The sequence below is a fragment of the Carica papaya genome, chromosome 5 (genome assembly GCF_054855325.1).
Source record: "Carica papaya isolate Zhongbai chromosome 5, ASM5485532v1, whole genome shotgun sequence".
Taxonomy (NCBI): domain Eukaryota; kingdom Viridiplantae; phylum Streptophyta; class Magnoliopsida; order Brassicales; family Caricaceae; genus Carica; species Carica papaya.
Window position 1 is genome coordinate 30,584,594 of NC_142313.1, and position 16,396 is coordinate 30,600,989.

A 16,396-nucleotide genomic window follows, 5' to 3' on the forward strand; every position below is an offset into this window, starting at 1 on the left:
GTACGCACAAGGAAACAAATGACGGGAGGGGGGATGGGAGGAGAAAGAGTGTGTGTATTTGCAGTGCAGAATGAAACATGAGGGATCATACCAGCACTAATGCAACGGATTCTATCAGAACTCCTCAGTTAAGGGTGCTTGGGCGAAAAAAGTACTCGGATGGGTGACCTCCTGCGAAGTCCTTATATTTCACCCATTTTCTTGGGTGGTCTTCGTGTTGCACCCGTCTTTTTGCAGATGATTCCTTCGACGTTATGCGCGACTTGATTTATGGTCCGCAGGTTTATTCGCAAATGTGAGTCACGGCGCCGTGGCATTTTACTTGATATTAGAACGAGTACGGGAGGTGCAGTGCGCACGCACAAGGAAACAAATGACGGGATGAGGAAGTAACGAGAATGAGTGTATGTAATTGAAGCGCAAAATTAAACAAGTGGCATCATACCAGCACTACTGTACTGGATCCCATCAGAACTCTGCAGTTAAGTGTGCTTGGGCGAGAGTAGTACTCGGATGGGTGACCTCTTGAGAAGTCCTCGTATCGCAACAATTTTTTTTCAGATGGGTCGTTCGATGTTACGCGCGACTGGAACTATGGTCCGCTTGTTTATACGCAAATGTGAGTCAAGAATCAGGGGCATTTTAATCGATATTAGAACAAAAAGGAGAGGTGCAGTGTGAACGCACAAGGAAACAAATGATGGGAGGGGGGAGGGAAGAAGGAGTGTATGTATTTTCAACACGAAATTAAACAGGTGCGGTCACACCAGCACAAATGCACCGGATCCCATCAGAACTCCGCAGTTAAGTGTGCTTTGGCGAAAGTAGTACAATGATGGGTTACCTCCTGGGAAGTTCTCGTGTTGCACCCATTTTCTTTTTTTCAGATGTGCCATTCGACGTTACGCGTGACTTTAATTATGGTCCGCAGATTTATTCGCAAATGTGAGTCACGGCGCCGTGGTATTTTACTTGATATTTGAACGAGAACGAGAGGTGCAGTGCGCACGCACTAGGAAACAAATGACGGGAGGGGGAAGAAAGGAGAAGGAGTTTATGTATTTGCAGCGCGGAATTAAACGGGTGCGGTCATACCAGCACTAATGCATTGGATCCCATCAGAACTCCACAGTTAAGTGTGCTTTGGCGAGATTAGTACTCGGATGGGTGACCTCTTGGGAAGTCCTCGTGTCGCACCAATTTTTTTTCAGACGGGTCGTTCGACGTTACGCGCGACTGGAACTATAATCCGCTGGTTTATACGCAAATGTGAGTCAAGAATCTGGGGTATTTTAATCGATATTAGAACGAGAAGAAGAGGTGCAGTGTGAATGCATAATGAAACATGAGCAATCATACCAGCACAAATGCAACGGATTCTATCAGAACTCCGCAAGTTAAGGGTGCTTGGGCGAGAGTAGCACTAGGATGGGTGACCTCCTGCGAAGTCCTTATATTTCACCCATTTTCTTAGGAAGTCCTCGTGTTGCACCCATTTTTTTGCAGATGATTCTTTTGACGTTACGCGCGACTTGAATTATGGTCCTCAGGTTTATTCGCAAATGTGAGTCACGGCGCTGTAGCATTTTACTTGATATTAGAACGAGAACGGGAGCTGCAGTGCGCATGCACAAGGAAACAAATGACGAGAGGGGGATGAAAGGGGAATGAGTTTATGTATTTGCAGCAGGAAATTAAACAGGTGCAATCATTCCAGCAGTAATGCAACGGATCCCATCAGAACTCCGTAGTTAAGTGTGCTTAGGCGAGAGTAGTACTCAGATGGGTGACCTCTTGGGAAGTCCTCGTCGCACCAATTTTTTTTCAGACGGGTCGTTCGACGTTACGCGCGACTGGAACTATTGTCCACTGGTTTATAGGCAAATGTGAGTCAAGAAGCAGGGGCATTTTAATCAATATTAGAACGAGAAGAAGAGGTGAAGTGTGAACACACAAGGAAACAAATGATCGGAGGGGGAAGAAAGGAGAAGGAGTGTATGTATTTGCATCGCGAAATTAAACAGGTGCGATCATACCAGCACTAAAGCCCCGGATCCCATCAGAACTCCGCACTTAAGTGTGCTTGGGCGAAAGTAGTACTCGGATGGGTGACAACTTGGGAAGCCCTCGTGTTGCACCTATTTTTTTCGGATGGGTTGTTCGACATTACGCGCGAATGGAATTATAGACCGCTGGTTCATTTGCAAAGGTGAGTCACGGTGCCGGGGCATATTACTTGATATTAGAACGAGAAAGAGAGATGCAGAGTGGACGCACAAGGAAACAAATGACGGGAGGGGGGATGGGAGGAGAAATAGTGTATGTATTTGCAGTGCAGAATGAAACATGAGGGATCATACCAGTACTAATGCAACGGATTCTATCATAACTCCGCAGTTAAGGGTGCTTGGGCGAGAAAAGTACTCGGATGGGTGACCTCCTGCGAAGTCCTTATATTTCACCCATTTTCTTTGGAGGTCCTCGTGTTGCACCCATCTTTTCGCAGATGATTCTTACGATGTTACGAGCGACTTGATTTATGGTCCGCAGGTTTTTTCGCCAATGTGAGTCACGGCACCGTGGCATTTTACTTGATATTAGAACGAGTACGGGAGATGCAGTGCGCACGCACAAGGAAACAAATGACGGGAGGAGGAAGAAAAGAGAAGGAGCGTATGTATTTGAAGCGCAAAATTAAACAAGTGGCATCATACCAGCACTAATGCACTGGATCCCATCATAACTTTGCAGTTAAGTATGCTTGGGGGAGAGTAGTACTCGGATGGGTGACCTCTTGGGAAGTCGTCGTATCGCAAAAATTTTTTTTCAGATGGGTCGTTCGACGTTACGTGCGACTGGAACTATGGTCCGCTGGTTTATACGCAAATGTGAGTCAAGAATCAGGGGCATTTTAATCGATATTAGAACGAGAAAGAGTGGTGCAGTGTGAACGCACAAGGAAACAAATGATGGGAGGGGGGGAGGGAAGAAGGAGTGTATGTATTTTCATCCCGAAATTAAACAGGTGCGCTCACGCCAGCACGAATGCACCGGATCCCATCAGAACTCCGCAGTTAAGTGTGCTTTGATGAAAGTAGTACAATGATGGGTTACCTTCTGGGAAGTTCTCGTGTTGCACCCATTTTCTTTTTTTCAGATGTGCCGTTCGACGTTACGCGCGACTTTAATTATGGTCCGCAGATTTATTCGCAAATGTGAGTCACGGCGCCGTGGAATTTTACTTGATATTTGAATAAGAACGAGAGGTGCAGTGCGCAGGCACAAGGAAACAAATGACGGGAGGGGGAAGAAAGGAGGAGTTTATGTATTTGCAGCGCAATATTAAACAGGTGCGATCATACCAGCACTAATGCACCGGATCCCATCAGAACTCCGCAGTTAAGTGTGCTTGAGCGAGAGTAGTACTCAGATGGGTGACCTCATGGGAAGTCCTCGTGTCGCACTAATTTTTTTTTCCAGACGGGTCGTTTGATGTTACGCACGACTGGAACTAGGGTCCACTGGTTTATACGCAAATGTGAGTCAAGAAGCAGGGGCATTTTAATCGATATTAGAACTAGAAGGAGAGATGCAGAGTGCACGCACAAGGAAACAAATGACGGGAGGGGGGATGGAGGGAGAAAAAGTGTATGTGTTTGCACCACAGAATGAAACATGAGCAATCATACCAGCACCAATGCAACAGATTCTATCAGAACTCCGCAAGTTAAGGGTGCTTTGGCGAGAGTAGCACTAGGATGGGTGACCTCTTGAGAAGTCCTTATATTTCACCCATTTTCTTAGGAAGTTCTCGTGTTGTACCCATTTTTTTGCAGATGATTCTTTCGACGATACGCGCGATTTGAATTATGGTCCTCAGGTTTATTCGCAAATGTGAGTCACGGAACTGTAGCATTTTACTTTATATTAGAACGAGCACGGGAGGTGCAGTGCGCACGCACAAGGAAACAAATGACGGGAGGGGGAAGAAAGGAGAAGGAGTTTATGTATTTGCAGCGCAGAATTAAATGGGTGCGATCATACCAGCACTAATGCACCGGATCCCGTCAGAACTCCGCAGTTAAGTGTGCTTGGGCGAGAGTAGTACTCGGATGGGTGACCTCCTGGGAAGTCCTCGTGTCGCACCTTTTTTTTTCAGACGGGTCGTTCGACGTTACGCGGGACTGGAACTAGGGTCTGCTGGTTTATACGCAAATGTGAGTCAAGAAGCAGGGGCATTTTAATCGATATTAGAACGAGAAGGAGAGGTGCAGTGTGAACGCACAAGGAAACAATTGATGAGAGGGGGAGGGAAGGAGAAGGAGTGTATGTATTTTCAGCACGAAATGGAACAGGTGCGATCATACCAGCACTAATGCAACGGATTCTATCAGAACTCCGTAGGTAAGGGTGCTTGGGCGAGAGTAGTACTAGCATGGGTTATCTCCTGCGAAGTCCTTATATTTCACCCATTTTCTTGTGAAGTTCTCGTGTCGCACCAATTTTTTTCCAGACGGGTCGTTCGACGTTACGCACGTCTGGAACTAGGGTCCGCTGGTTTATACGCAAATGTGAGTCAAGAAGCAGAGGTATTTTAATCGATATTAGAACGAGAATGAGAGATGAACTGTGAACGCACAAGGAAACAAATGACGGGAGGTGGAAGAAAGGAGAAGGAGTGTATGTATTTGCAGCGGGAAATTAAACAGGTGCGATCATACCAACACTAAAGCTCTGGATCCCATCAGAACTCCGCAGTTAAGTGTGCTTGGGCGAGGGTAGTACTCGGATGGGTGACCACTTGGGAAGCCCTCGTGTTGCACCAATTTTTTTTCGGATGGGTTGTTCGACGTTACGCGCGAATGGAATTATAAACCGCTGGTTCATTTACAAAGGTGAGTCATGGTGCCGGGGAATATTACTTGATATTTGAACGAGAAAGAGAGATGCAGAGTGCACGCACAAGGAAACAAATGACTGGAGGGGGGATGGGAGGAGAAAGAGTGTATGTATTTGCAGTGCAGAATGAAACATGAGGGATCATACCAGCACTAATGCAACGAATTCTATCAGAACTCTGCAGTTAAGGGTGCTTGGGAAAGAAAAGTACTCGGATGGGTGACCTCCTGCGAAGTCCTTATATTTCACCCATTTTCTTGGGAGGTCGTCGTGTTGCACCCATCTTTTTGCAGATGATTCTTTCGACGTTACGCGCGACTTGATTTATGGTCCGCAGGTTTATTCGCAAATGTGAGACACGGTGCCGTGGCATTTTACTTGATATTAGAACGAGTACGGGAGGTGCAGTGCGTACGCACAAGGAAACAAATGACGTAAGGAGGAAGAAAAGAGAGGGAGTGTATGTATTTGAAGCGCAAAATTAAACAAGTGGCATCATACCAGCACTAATGCACTGGATCCCATCAGAACTCTGCAGTTAAGCGTGCTTGGGCGACAGTAGTACTCGGATGGGTGACCTCTTTGGAAGTCCTCGTATCGCAACAATTTTTTTTCAGATGGGTCGTTCGACATTACGCGCGACTGGAACTATGGTCCGCTAGTTTATACGCAAATGTGAGTCAAGAATTAGGGGCATTTTAATCGATATTAAAACGAGAATGAGAGATGCAGTGTGAACACACAAGGAAACAAATGATGGGAGGGGGGGAGGGAAGAAGGAGTGTATGTATTTTCAGCACGAAATTAAACAAGTGCGGTCACACCAGCACAAATGCACCGGATCCCATCAGAACTCCGCAGTTAAGTGTGCTTTGGCGAAAGTAGTACAATGATGGGTTACCTCCTGGGAAGTTCTCGTGTTGCACCCATTTTCTTTTTTTCAGATGTGCCGTTCGACGTTACGCGCAAATAAACCTGCGGACCAAAAATCAAGTCGCGCGTAACGTCGAAAGAATCATCTGCAAAAATATGGGTGCAACACGAGGACCTCCCAAGAAAATGGGTGCAACACGAGGACTTTCGAAGTGGTCACCCATCCGAGTACTACTCTCGCCCAAGCACCCTTAACTGCGGAGTTCTGATAGAATCTGTTGCATTAGTGCTGGTATGATCCCTCATGTTTCATTCTGCACTGCAAATACATACACTCTTTCTCCTTCCATCCCTTCTCCCGTCATTCATTTCCTTGTGCGTGCACTCTGCATCTCTCTTTCTCGTTCTAATATCAAGTAATATGCCCCTGCACCGTGACTCACCTTTGCAAATGAACCAGCGGTTTATTATTCCATTCGCGCGTAACGTCGAAAAACCCATCCGAAAAAAAATAGGTGCAACACGAGGGCTTCCCAAGTGGTCACCAATCCGAGTACTACTCTCGCCCAAGCAAACTTAACTGCGGAGTTCTGATGGGATTCGGGGCTTTAGTGGTGGTAAGATCGCACCTATTTAAATTCGCACTGCAAATACATACACTCCTTCTCCTTTCTTCCCCCTCCCGTCATTTGTTTCCTTGTGCGTTCACACTTCACCTCTCATTCTCGTTCTAATATCGATTAAAATGCCCCTGCTTCTTGACTCACATTTGCGTACAAACCAGCGGACCCTAATTCCAGACGTGCGTAACGTCACACGACCCGTCTGAAAAAAAAATTGGTGCGACACGGGGACTTCCCAGGAGGTCACCCATCCGAGTACTAATCTCGCCCAAGCACACTTAACAGCGGAGTTCTGATGGGATTCGGTGCATTAGTGCTGGTATGATCGCACCTGTTTAATTTTGGGCTGCAAATACATAAAGTCATTCCCTTTTCTTCCCCCTCCCGTCATTTGTTTCCTTGTGTGTGCGCACTACACCTCCCGTTCTCATTCTAAAATCAAGTAAAATGCTACAGCGCCGTGACTCACATTTGCGAACAAACCTGAGGACCATAATACAAGTCGCGCGTAACGTCGAAAGAATCATCTGCAAAAAAATGGGTGCAACACGAGGACTTTACAAGAAAATGGGTGAAATATAAGGACTTCGCATGAGGTAACCCATGCTAGTACTACTCTCGCCCAAGCACCCTTACCTACGGAGTTCTGATAGAATCCGTTGCATTAGTGCTGGTATGATCGCACCTGTTTCATTTCGTGCTGAAAATACATACACTCCTTCTCCTTCCCTCCCCCTCTCATCAATTGTTTCCTTGTGCGTTCACACTGCATCTCTTTTTCTCGTTCTAATATCGATTAAAATGCCCCTGCTTCTTGACTCACATTTGCGTATAAACCAGTGGACCCTAGTTCCAGTCGCGCGTAACGTCGAACGACTCGTCTGAAAAAAAAAATTAGTGCGACACGAGGACTTCCCAGGAGGTCTCCCATTCGAGTACTACTCTCGCTCAAGCACACTTAACTGCGGAGTTCTGATGGGATCCGGTGCATTAGTGCTGGTATGATCGCACCCGTTTAATTTCGCACTGCAAATACATAAACTCCTTCTCCTTTCTTCTCCCTCCCGTCATTTGTTTCCTTGTGCGTGCGCACTGCACCTCCCGTGCTCGTTCTAATGTCAAGTAAAATGCTACGGTGCCGTGACTCAGATTTGTGAATAAACCTGTAGACCATAATTCAAGTCGCGGGTATCGTCGAAAGAATCATCTGCAAAAAAATAGGTTCAACACGAGGACTTCCTAAGAAAATGGGTGAAATATAAGGACTTCGCAGGAAGTCACCCATCCTAGTGCTACTCTCGCCCAAGCACCCTTAACTTGCGGAGTTCTGATAGAATCCGTTGCATTGGTGCTGGTTTGATCGCTCATGTTTCATTCTGCGCTGCAAATACATACACTATTTCTCCCTCCATCCCCTCTCCCGTCATTTGTTTCCTTGTGCGTGCACTCCGCATCTCTCCTTCTCGTTCTAATATCAACTAAAATGCCCTAGCATCATGACTCACCTTTGCAAATGAACCAGCAGTTTATAATTGCATTCATGCGTAACGTCGAGCGACCCATCCGAAAAAAAATGGGTGCAACATGAGGACTTCCCAGGAGGTCACCATAAATCAAGTCGCGCGTAACGTCGAAAGAATCATCTGCAAAAAGATGGGTGCAACACGAGGACCTCCCAAGAAAATGGGTGAAATATAAGGACTTCGCAGGAGGTCACCCATCCGAGTACTTTTCTCGCCCAAGCACCCTTAAATGCGGAGTTTTGATAGAATCCGTTGCATTAGTGCTGGTATGATCCCTCATGTTTCATTCTGCACTGCAAATACATACACTCTTTCTCCTCCCATCCCCCCTCCCGTCATTTGTTTCCTTGTGCGTACACTCTGCATCTCTCTTTCTCGTTCTAATATCAAGTAATATGCCCCGGCACCGTGACTCACCTTTGCAAATGAACCAGCGGTTTATAATTCCATTCGCGCGTAACGTCGAACAACCCATCCGAAAAAAAATAGGTGCAACACGAGGGCTTCCCAAGTGGTCACCCATCCGAGTACTACGCTCGCCCAAGCACACTTAACTGCGGAGTTCTGATGGGATCCGGAGCTTTAGTGCTTGTATGATCGCTCCTGTTTAATTTCGTGCTGCAAATACATACACTCCTTCTCCTTTCTTCCCCCTCCCGTCATTTGTTTCCTTGTGCGTTCACACTTTACCTCTCATTCTCGTTCTAATTTCGATTAAAATGCTCCTGCTTCTCGACTCATATTTGCGTATAAACCAGCGGACCCTAGTTCCAGACGCGCGTAACGTCGAACGACCCATCTGAAAAAAAATTGGTGCGACACGAGGACTTCCCAGGAGGTCAACCATCCGAGTACTAATCTTGCCAAGCACACTTAACTGCGAGTTCTGATGGGATCCGGGGCTTTAGTGCTGGTATGATCGCACCTGTTTAGTTTCGCACTGCAAATACATACACTCTTTCTCCTTTCTTCCCCCTCCCGTCATTTGTTTTCTTTTGCGTTCACACTTCACCTCTCATTCTCGTTCTAATATCGATTAAAATGCCCCTGCTTCTTGACTCACATTTGCGTATAAACCAGCGGACCCTAGTTCCAGACGCGCGTAACGTCGAAAGACCCGTCTGAAAAAAAATTGGTGCGACACGAGGACTTCCCAGGAGGTCACCCATCCGAGTACTAATCTTGCCCAAGCACACTTCATTGCGGAGTTCTGATGGGATCCAGTGCATTAGTGTTGGTATAATCGCACGTGTTTAATTTGGCGCTGCAAATACATAAACTCATTCCCCTTTCTTCCCCCTCCCGTCATTTGTTTCCTTGTGCGTGCGCACTGCACCTCCCGTTCTCGTTCTAATATCAAGTAAAATTCAACGGCGCCGTAACTCACATTTGTGAATAAACCTGAGGACCATAATTCAAGTCGCGCGTAACGTCGAACGACACATCTGAAAAAAAGAAAATGGGTGCAACACGAGAACTTCCCAGGAGGTAACCCATCATTGTACTACTTTCGCCAAAGCACACTTAACTGCGGAGTTCTGATGGGATCCGGTGCATTTGTGCTGGTGTGACCGCACCTGTTTAATTTCGTGCTGAAAATACATACACTCCTTCTTCCCTCCCCCCCTCCCATCATTTGTTTCCTTGTGCATTCACACTGCACCTCTCATTCTTGTTCTAATTTTGATTAAAATGCCCCTGATTCTTGACTCACATTTGCGTATAAACCAGCGGACCATAGTTCCAGTCGCGCGTAACGTCGAACGACCCATCTGAAAAAAAATTGTTGCGATACGAGGACTTCCCAAGAGGTCACCCATCCGAGTACTACTCTCGCCCAAGCACACTTAACTGCAGAGTTTTGATGCGATCCAGTGCATTAGTGTTGGTATGATGCCACTTGTTTAATTTTGCGCTTCAAATACATACACTTCTTCTCTTTTCTTCCTCCTCCCGTCATTTGTTTCCTTGTGCGTGCGCACTGCACCTCCCGTACTCGATCTAATATCAAGTAAAATGCCACGGCGCCGTGACTCATATTTGCGAATAAACCTGCGGACCATAAATCAAGTCGCGCATAACGTCGAAAGAATCATCTTCAAAAAGACGGGTGCAACACGAGGACCTCCCAAGAAAATGGGTGAAATATAAGGACTTCGCAGGAGGTCACCCATCCGAGTACTTTTCTCGCCCAAGCACCCTTAAATGCGGAGTTTTGATAGAATCCGTTGCATTAGTGCTGGTATGATCCCTCATTTTCATTCTGCACTGCAAATACATACACTCTTTCTCCTCCCATCCCCTCTCCCGTCATTTGTTTCCTTGTGCGTGCACTCTGCATCTCTCTTTCTCGTTCTAGTATCAAGTAATATGCCCCGGCACCATGACTCACCTTTGCAAATGAACCAGCGGTTTATAATTCCATTCGCGCGTAACGTCGAACAACCCATCCGAAAAAAAATAGGTCCAATACGAGGGCTTCCCAAATGGTCACCCATCCGAGTACTACGCTCGCCCAAGCACACTTAACTGCGGAGTTCTGATGGGATCCGGAGCTTTAGTGCTGGTATGATCGCACCTGTTTAATTTCGCGCTACAAATACATACACTCCTTCTCCTTTCTTCCCCCTCCCGTCATTTGTTTCCTTGTGCGTTCACATTTCACCTCTCATTCTCGTTCTAATATCGATTGAAATGCCCCTGCTTCTTGACTCACAATTGCGTAAAAACCAGCGGACCCTAGTTCCAGACGCGCGTAACGTCGAAAGACCCGTCTAAAAAAAAATTGGTGCGACACGAGCAATCATACCAGCACCAATGCAACGGATTCTATCAGAACTCCGCAAGTTAAGGGTGCTTGGGCGAGAGTAGCACTAGGATGGGTGACCTCCAGCGAAGTCCTTATATTTCACCCATTTTCTTAGGAAGTCCTCGTGTTGTACCCATTTTTTTGCAGATGATTCTTTCGAGGATACGCGCGACTTGAATTATGGTCCTCAGGTTTATTCGCAAATGTGAGTCACGGCACCGTAGCATTTTACTTGATATTAGAACGAGCACGGGAGATGCAGTGCGCACGCACAAGGAAACAAATGATGGGAGATGGACAAAAAGAGAAGGAGTGTTTGTATTTGAAGCGTAAAATTAAACAAGTGGCATCATACCAGCACTAATGCACTCGATCCCATCAGAACTCTGCAGTTAAGTGTGCTTGGGCGAGTGTAGTACTCGGATGGGTGACCTCCTGGGAAGTTCTCGTTTTGCACCCATTTTTTTTTTCAGATGTGCCGTTCGACGTTACGCGCAACTTTAATTATGGTCCGCAGATTTATTCGCAAATGTGAGTCACGGCGCCGTGGCATTTTACTTGATATTTGAGCGAGAACGAGAGGTGTAGTGCGCACGCACAAGGAAACAAATGACGGGAGGGGGAATAAAGGAGAAGGAGTTTATGTATTTGCAGCGCGAAATTAAACAGGTTCGATCATACCAGCACTAATGCACCGGATTCCATCAGAACTTCGCAGTTAAGTGTGCTTGGGCGAGAGTAGTACTCGAATGGGTTACCTCTTGGGAAGTCCTCGTGTCGCACTAATTTTTTTTTTCCGACGGGTCGTTCGACGTTACGCGCGACTGGAACAAGGGTCCACTAGTTTATACGCAAATGTGAGTCAAGAAGCAAGGGCATTTTAATCGATATTAGAACGAGAAAGAGAGATGTAGAGTGCACGCACATGGAAACAAATGACGGGAGGGGGGATGGAGGTAGAAAAAGTATATGTATTCGCAGCGCAGAATGAAACATGAGCAATCATGCCAGCACCAATGCAACGGATTCTATCAGAACTCCGCAAGTTAAAGGTGCTTGGGCGAGAGTAGCACTAGGATGGGTGACTTCCTGCGAAGTCCTTATATTTCACCCATTTTCTTTGGAAGTCCTCGTGTTGCACCCATTTTTTTACAGATGATTCTTTCGACGATACGCACGAGTTGAATTATGGTCCTCAGGTTTATTCGCAAATGTGAGTCACGACACCGTAGAATTTTACTTGATATTAGAACGAGCAGGGGAGGTGCAGTGCGCACGCACAAGGAAACAAACGACGGGAGGGGGAAGAAAGGAGAAGGAGTTTATGTATTTGTAGCGTGGAATTAAACTAGTGCGATCATAGCAGCACTAATGCACCGGATCCCGTTAGAACTACGCAGTTAAGTGTGCTTGGGCGAGAGTAGTACTCGGATGGGTGACCTCTTGGGAAGTCCTCGTGTCGCACTAATTTTTTTTTCAGACGGGTCGTTCGACGTTACGCTCGACTGGAACTAGGGTCCACTGGTTTATACGCAAATGTGAGTCAAGAAGCAGGGGCATTTTTATCGATATTAGAACGAGAAGGAGAGATGCAGAGTACACGCACAAGGAAACAAATGACGGGAGGGGGGATGACGGAGAAAAAGTGTATGTATTTGCAGCGCAGAATGAAACATGAGCAATCATACCAGCACCAATGCAACGGATTCTATCAGAACTCCGCAAGTTAAGGGTGCTTGGGCGAGAATAGCACTAGAATGGGTGACCTCATGCGAAGTCCTTATATTTCACCCATTTTCTTAGGAAGTCCTCGTGTTCCACCCATTTTTTTGCAGATGATTCTTTCGACGATACGCGCGACTTGAATTATGGTCCTCAGTTTTATTCACAAATGTGAGTCACGGCACCGTAGCATTTTACTTTATATTAGAAGGAGCACGGAAGGTGCAGTGCGCACGCACAAGGAAACAAATGACAGGAGGGGGAAGAAAGGAGAAGGAGTTTATGTATTTGCAGCGCGGAATTAAACGGGTGCGATCATACCAGCACTAATGCACCGGATCCCGTCAGAACTCCGCAGTTAAGTGTGCTTTGGCGAGAGTAGTACTCGTATGGGTAACCTGCTGGGAAGTCCTCGTATCGCAACAATTTTTTTTCAGATAGGTCGTTCGACTTAACGCGCGACTGGAACTAGGGTCCGCTAGTTTATACGCAAATGTGAGTCAAGAAACAGGGGCATTTTAATCGATATTAGAACGAGAAGAAGAGGTGCAGTATGAACGCACAAGGAAACAATCGATGGGAGGGGGAGGGAAGGAGAGGGAGTGTATGTATTTTCAGCACGAAATGAAACAGGTGCGATCATACCAGCACTAATGCAACGGATTCTATCAGAACTCCGTAGGTAAGGGTGCTTGGGCGAGAGTAGTACTAGCATGGGTTACCTCCTGCGAAGTCCTTATATTTCATCCATTTTCTTGTGAAGTCCTCGTGTTGCACCCATTTTTTTGCAGATGATTCTTTCGACGTTACGCGCGACTTGAATTATGGTCCTCAGGTTTATTCGCAAATGTGAGTCACGGCGCCGTGGCATTTTACTTGATATATGAACGAGAACGGGAGGTGCAGTGCGCAAGCACAAGGAAACAAATGACGGGAGAAGGAAGAAAAGAGAAGGAGTGTATGTATTTAAAGCGCAAAATTAAACAAGTGGCATCATACCAGCACTAATGCACTAGATCCCATCAGAACTCTGCAGTTAAGTGTGCTTGGGCGAGTGTAGTACTCGGATAGGTGACCTCTTGGGAAGTCCTCGTATCGCAACAATTTTTTTTCAGATGGGTCGTTCGACGTTACGCGCGACTGGAACTATGGTCTGCTGGTTTACCTCTTGGGAAGTCCTCGTGTCGCACTAATTTTTTTTTCAGACGGGTCGTTCGACGTTACGCGCGACTGGAACAAGGGTCCACTGGTTTATACGCAAATGTGAGTCAAGAAGCAGGGGCATTTTAATCGATATTAGAACGAGAAAGAGAGATGCAGAGTGCACGCACAAGGAAACAAATGACGGGAGGGGGGATGGAGGTAGAAAAAGTATATGTATTCGCAGCGCAGAATGAAACATGAGCAATCATACCAGCACCAATGCAACGGATTCTATCAAAACTCCGCAAGTTAAAGGTGCTTGGGCGAGAGTAGCACTAGGATGGGTGACTTCCTGCGAAGTCCTTATATTTCACCCATTTTCTTAGGAAGTCCTCGTGTTGCACCCATTTTTTTGCAGATGATTCTTTCGACGATACGCGCGACTTGAATTATGGTCCTCAGGTTTATTCGCAAATGTGAGTCATGGCACCGTAGCATTTTACTTGATATTAGAACGAGCACGGGAGGTGCAGTGCGCACACACAAGGAAACAAATGACGGGAGGGGGAAGAAAGGAGAAGGAGTTTATGTATTTGCAGCGTGGAATTAAACGGGTGCGATCATACCAGCACTAATGCACCTGATCCCGTCAGAACTCCACAATTAAGTGTGCTTGGGTGAGAGTAGTACTCAGATTGGTGACCTCTTGGGAAGTCCTCGTGTCGCACTAATTTTTTTTTTCAGACGGGTCGTTCGACGTTACGCGCGACTGGAACTAGGGTCCACTGGTTTATACGCAAATGTGAGTCAAGAAGCAGGGGCATTTTAATCGATATTAGAACGAGAAGGAGAGATGCAGAGTGCACGCACAAGGAAACAAATGACGGGAGGGGGGATGGAGGGAGAAAAAGTGTATGTATTTGCAGCGCAGAATGAAACATGAGCAATCATACCAGCACCAATGCAACGGATTCTATCAGAACTCTGCAAGTTAAGGGTGCTTGGGCAAGAGTAGCACTAGAATGGGTGACCTCATGCGAAGTCCTTATATTTCACCCATTTTCTTCGGAAGTCATCGTGTTCCACCCATTTTTTTGCAGATGATTATTTCGACGATACGCGCGACTTGAATTATGGTCCTCAGGTTTATTCACAAATGTGAGTCACGGCACCGTGGCATTTTACTTGATATTAGAACGAGAACGGGAGGTGCAGTGCGCACGCACAAGGAAACAAATGACGGGAGGGGGAAGAAAGGAGAATGAGTTAATATATTTCTAGCGCAAAATTAAACAGGTGCGATCATACTAGCACTATTGCACCGGATCCCATTAGAACTCCGCAGTTAAGTGTGCTTGGGCGAGATTAGTACTCAGATGGGTGACCTCCTGGGAAGTCCTCTTGTTGCACCAATTTTTTTTCAGAATGGTCGTTCGACGTTACGCGCGTCTGGAACTAGTGTCCACTGGTTTATACGCAAATGTGAGTCAATAAGCAGGGGCATTTTAATCGATATTAGAACGAGAATGAGAGGTGAAGTGTTAACGCACAAGGATACAAATGACAGGAGGGGGAAGAAAGGAGAAGTAGTGTATGTATTTGCAGCGCAATATTAAACAGGTGCGATCATACCAGCACTAAAGCCCCGGATACCATCAGAACTCTGCAGTTAAGTATGCTTGGGCGAGAGTAGTACTCGGATGGGTGACCACTTGGGAAGCCCTCGTGTTGTAACTATTTTTTTTCGGATGGGTTGTTCGACATTATGCGCGAATGGAATTATAAACCGCTGGTTCATTTGCAAAGGTGAGTCACGGTGCCGGGGCATATTACTTGATATTAGAACGAGAAAGAGAGATGCAGAGTGCACGCACAAGGAAACAAATGACGGGAGGGGGGATGGGAGGAGAAAGAGTGTATGTATTTGCAGTGCAGAATGAATCATGAGGGATCATACCAGCACTAATGCAACGGATTCTATCAGAACTCCGCAGTTAAGGGTGCTTGGGCGAGAAAAGTACTCGGATGGGTGACCTCCTGCGAAGTCCTTATATTTCACCCATTTTCTTGGGAGGTCCTCGTGTTGCACCCATCTTTTTGCAGTTGATTCTTTCGACGTTACGCGCGACTTGTTTTATGGTCCGCAGGTTTATTCGCAAATGTGAGTCACGGCACCGTGGCATTTTACTTAATATTAGAACGAGTACGGGAGGTGCAGTGCGCACGCACAAGGAAACAAATGAAAGGAGGAGGAAGAAAAGAGAAGGAGTGTATGTATTTGAAGCGCAAAACTAAACAAGTGGCATCATACCAGCACTAATGCACTGGATCCCATCAGAACTCTGCAGTTAAGTGTGCTTGGGCGAGAGTAGTACTCGGATGGATGACCTCTTGGGAAGTCCTCGTATCGCAATAATTTTTTTGCAGATGGGTCGTTCGACGTTACGCGCGACTGGAACTATGGTCCGCTGGCTTATACGCAAATGTGAGTCAAGAATCAGGGGCATTTTAATCGATATTAGAACGAGATGGAGAGGTGCAGTGTGAACACACAAGGAAACAAATGATGGGAGGGGGGGAGGGAAGGAGTGTATGTATTTTCTGCACGAAATTAAACAGGTGCGGTCACACTAGCACAAATGCACCGGATCCCATCAGAACTCCCCAGAAAAGTGTGCTTTGGCGAAAGTAGTACAATGATGGGTTACCTCCTGGGAAGTTCTCGTGTTGCACCTATTTTTTTTTTTCAGATGTGTCGTTCGACATTACGCACGACTTGAATTATGGTCCTCAGATTTATTCGC

At 46.4% G+C, this 16,396-nt stretch overlaps 2 non-coding genes and 27 pseudogenes across 2 annotated transcripts; 21 read left to right on the forward strand and 8 right to left on the reverse strand.

Moving 5' to 3' along the window:
- The first annotated feature begins 432 nt into the window (after positions 1–432).
- On the forward strand, positions 433–550 carry LOC148263058 (5S ribosomal RNA; annotated as a pseudogene).
- A 203-nt stretch (positions 551–753) lies between these two features.
- On the forward strand, positions 754–872 carry LOC148263059 (5S ribosomal RNA; annotated as a pseudogene).
- A 209-nt stretch (positions 873–1,081) lies between these two features.
- Positions 1,082–1,200, forward strand: LOC148263060 (5S ribosomal RNA; annotated as a pseudogene).
- Positions 1,201–1,700: 500 nt separating this feature from the next.
- On the forward strand, positions 1,701–1,817 carry LOC148263061 (5S ribosomal RNA; annotated as a pseudogene).
- Positions 1,818–2,022: 205 nt separating this feature from the next.
- Positions 2,023–2,141, forward strand: LOC148263062 (5S ribosomal RNA; annotated as a pseudogene).
- Positions 2,142–3,023: 882 nt separating this feature from the next.
- Positions 3,024–3,142, forward strand: LOC148263063 (5S ribosomal RNA; annotated as a pseudogene).
- A 206-nt stretch (positions 3,143–3,348) lies between these two features.
- On the forward strand, positions 3,349–3,467 carry LOC148263064 (5S ribosomal RNA). Its single transcript, XR_015820360.1, has one exon. It is a non-coding gene; the product is annotated as a 5S ribosomal RNA (ribosomal RNA).
- Positions 3,468–4,030: 563 nt separating this feature from the next.
- On the forward strand, positions 4,031–4,149 carry LOC148263065 (5S ribosomal RNA). The gene has a single exon (XR_015819566.1). It is a non-coding gene; the product is annotated as a 5S ribosomal RNA (ribosomal RNA).
- Positions 4,150–4,707: 558 nt separating this feature from the next.
- On the forward strand, positions 4,708–4,826 carry LOC148263066 (5S ribosomal RNA; annotated as a pseudogene).
- Positions 4,827–5,387: 561 nt separating this feature from the next.
- On the forward strand, positions 5,388–5,505 carry LOC148263067 (5S ribosomal RNA; annotated as a pseudogene).
- Positions 5,506–5,709: 204 nt separating this feature from the next.
- LOC148263068 (5S ribosomal RNA) lies at positions 5,710–5,828 on the forward strand (annotated as a pseudogene).
- Positions 5,829–6,284: 456 nt separating this feature from the next.
- On the reverse strand, positions 6,285–6,403 carry LOC148263069 (5S ribosomal RNA; annotated as a pseudogene).
- Positions 6,404–6,609: 206 nt separating this feature from the next.
- Positions 6,610–6,728, reverse strand: LOC148263070 (5S ribosomal RNA; annotated as a pseudogene).
- Positions 6,729–7,289: 561 nt separating this feature from the next.
- LOC148263071 (5S ribosomal RNA) lies at positions 7,290–7,408 on the reverse strand (annotated as a pseudogene).
- A 996-nt stretch (positions 7,409–8,404) lies between these two features.
- On the reverse strand, positions 8,405–8,523 carry LOC148263072 (5S ribosomal RNA; annotated as a pseudogene).
- Positions 8,524–8,728: 205 nt separating this feature from the next.
- Positions 8,729–8,845, reverse strand: LOC148263073 (5S ribosomal RNA; annotated as a pseudogene).
- A 205-nt stretch (positions 8,846–9,050) lies between these two features.
- On the reverse strand, positions 9,051–9,169 carry LOC148263074 (5S ribosomal RNA; annotated as a pseudogene).
- Positions 9,170–9,378: 209 nt separating this feature from the next.
- On the reverse strand, positions 9,379–9,497 carry LOC148263075 (5S ribosomal RNA; annotated as a pseudogene).
- An 882-nt stretch (positions 9,498–10,379) lies between these two features.
- On the reverse strand, positions 10,380–10,498 carry LOC148263076 (5S ribosomal RNA; annotated as a pseudogene).
- Positions 10,499–11,068: 570 nt separating this feature from the next.
- LOC148263077 (5S ribosomal RNA) lies at positions 11,069–11,189 on the forward strand (annotated as a pseudogene).
- A 205-nt stretch (positions 11,190–11,394) lies between these two features.
- Positions 11,395–11,513, forward strand: LOC148263078 (5S ribosomal RNA; annotated as a pseudogene).
- A 563-nt stretch (positions 11,514–12,076) lies between these two features.
- On the forward strand, positions 12,077–12,195 carry LOC148263079 (5S ribosomal RNA; annotated as a pseudogene).
- Positions 12,196–12,756: 561 nt separating this feature from the next.
- Positions 12,757–12,875, forward strand: LOC148263080 (5S ribosomal RNA; annotated as a pseudogene).
- A 560-nt stretch (positions 12,876–13,435) lies between these two features.
- LOC148263081 (5S ribosomal RNA) lies at positions 13,436–13,553 on the forward strand (annotated as a pseudogene).
- A 651-nt stretch (positions 13,554–14,204) lies between these two features.
- On the forward strand, positions 14,205–14,323 carry LOC148263082 (5S ribosomal RNA; annotated as a pseudogene).
- A 563-nt stretch (positions 14,324–14,886) lies between these two features.
- Positions 14,887–15,005, forward strand: LOC148263083 (5S ribosomal RNA; annotated as a pseudogene).
- Positions 15,006–15,210: 205 nt separating this feature from the next.
- On the forward strand, positions 15,211–15,329 carry LOC148263084 (5S ribosomal RNA; annotated as a pseudogene).
- Positions 15,330–15,890: 561 nt separating this feature from the next.
- LOC148263085 (5S ribosomal RNA) lies at positions 15,891–16,008 on the forward strand (annotated as a pseudogene).
- Positions 16,009–16,209: 201 nt separating this feature from the next.
- Positions 16,210–16,328, forward strand: LOC148263086 (5S ribosomal RNA; annotated as a pseudogene).
- Positions 16,329–16,396: the final 68 nt, after the last annotated feature.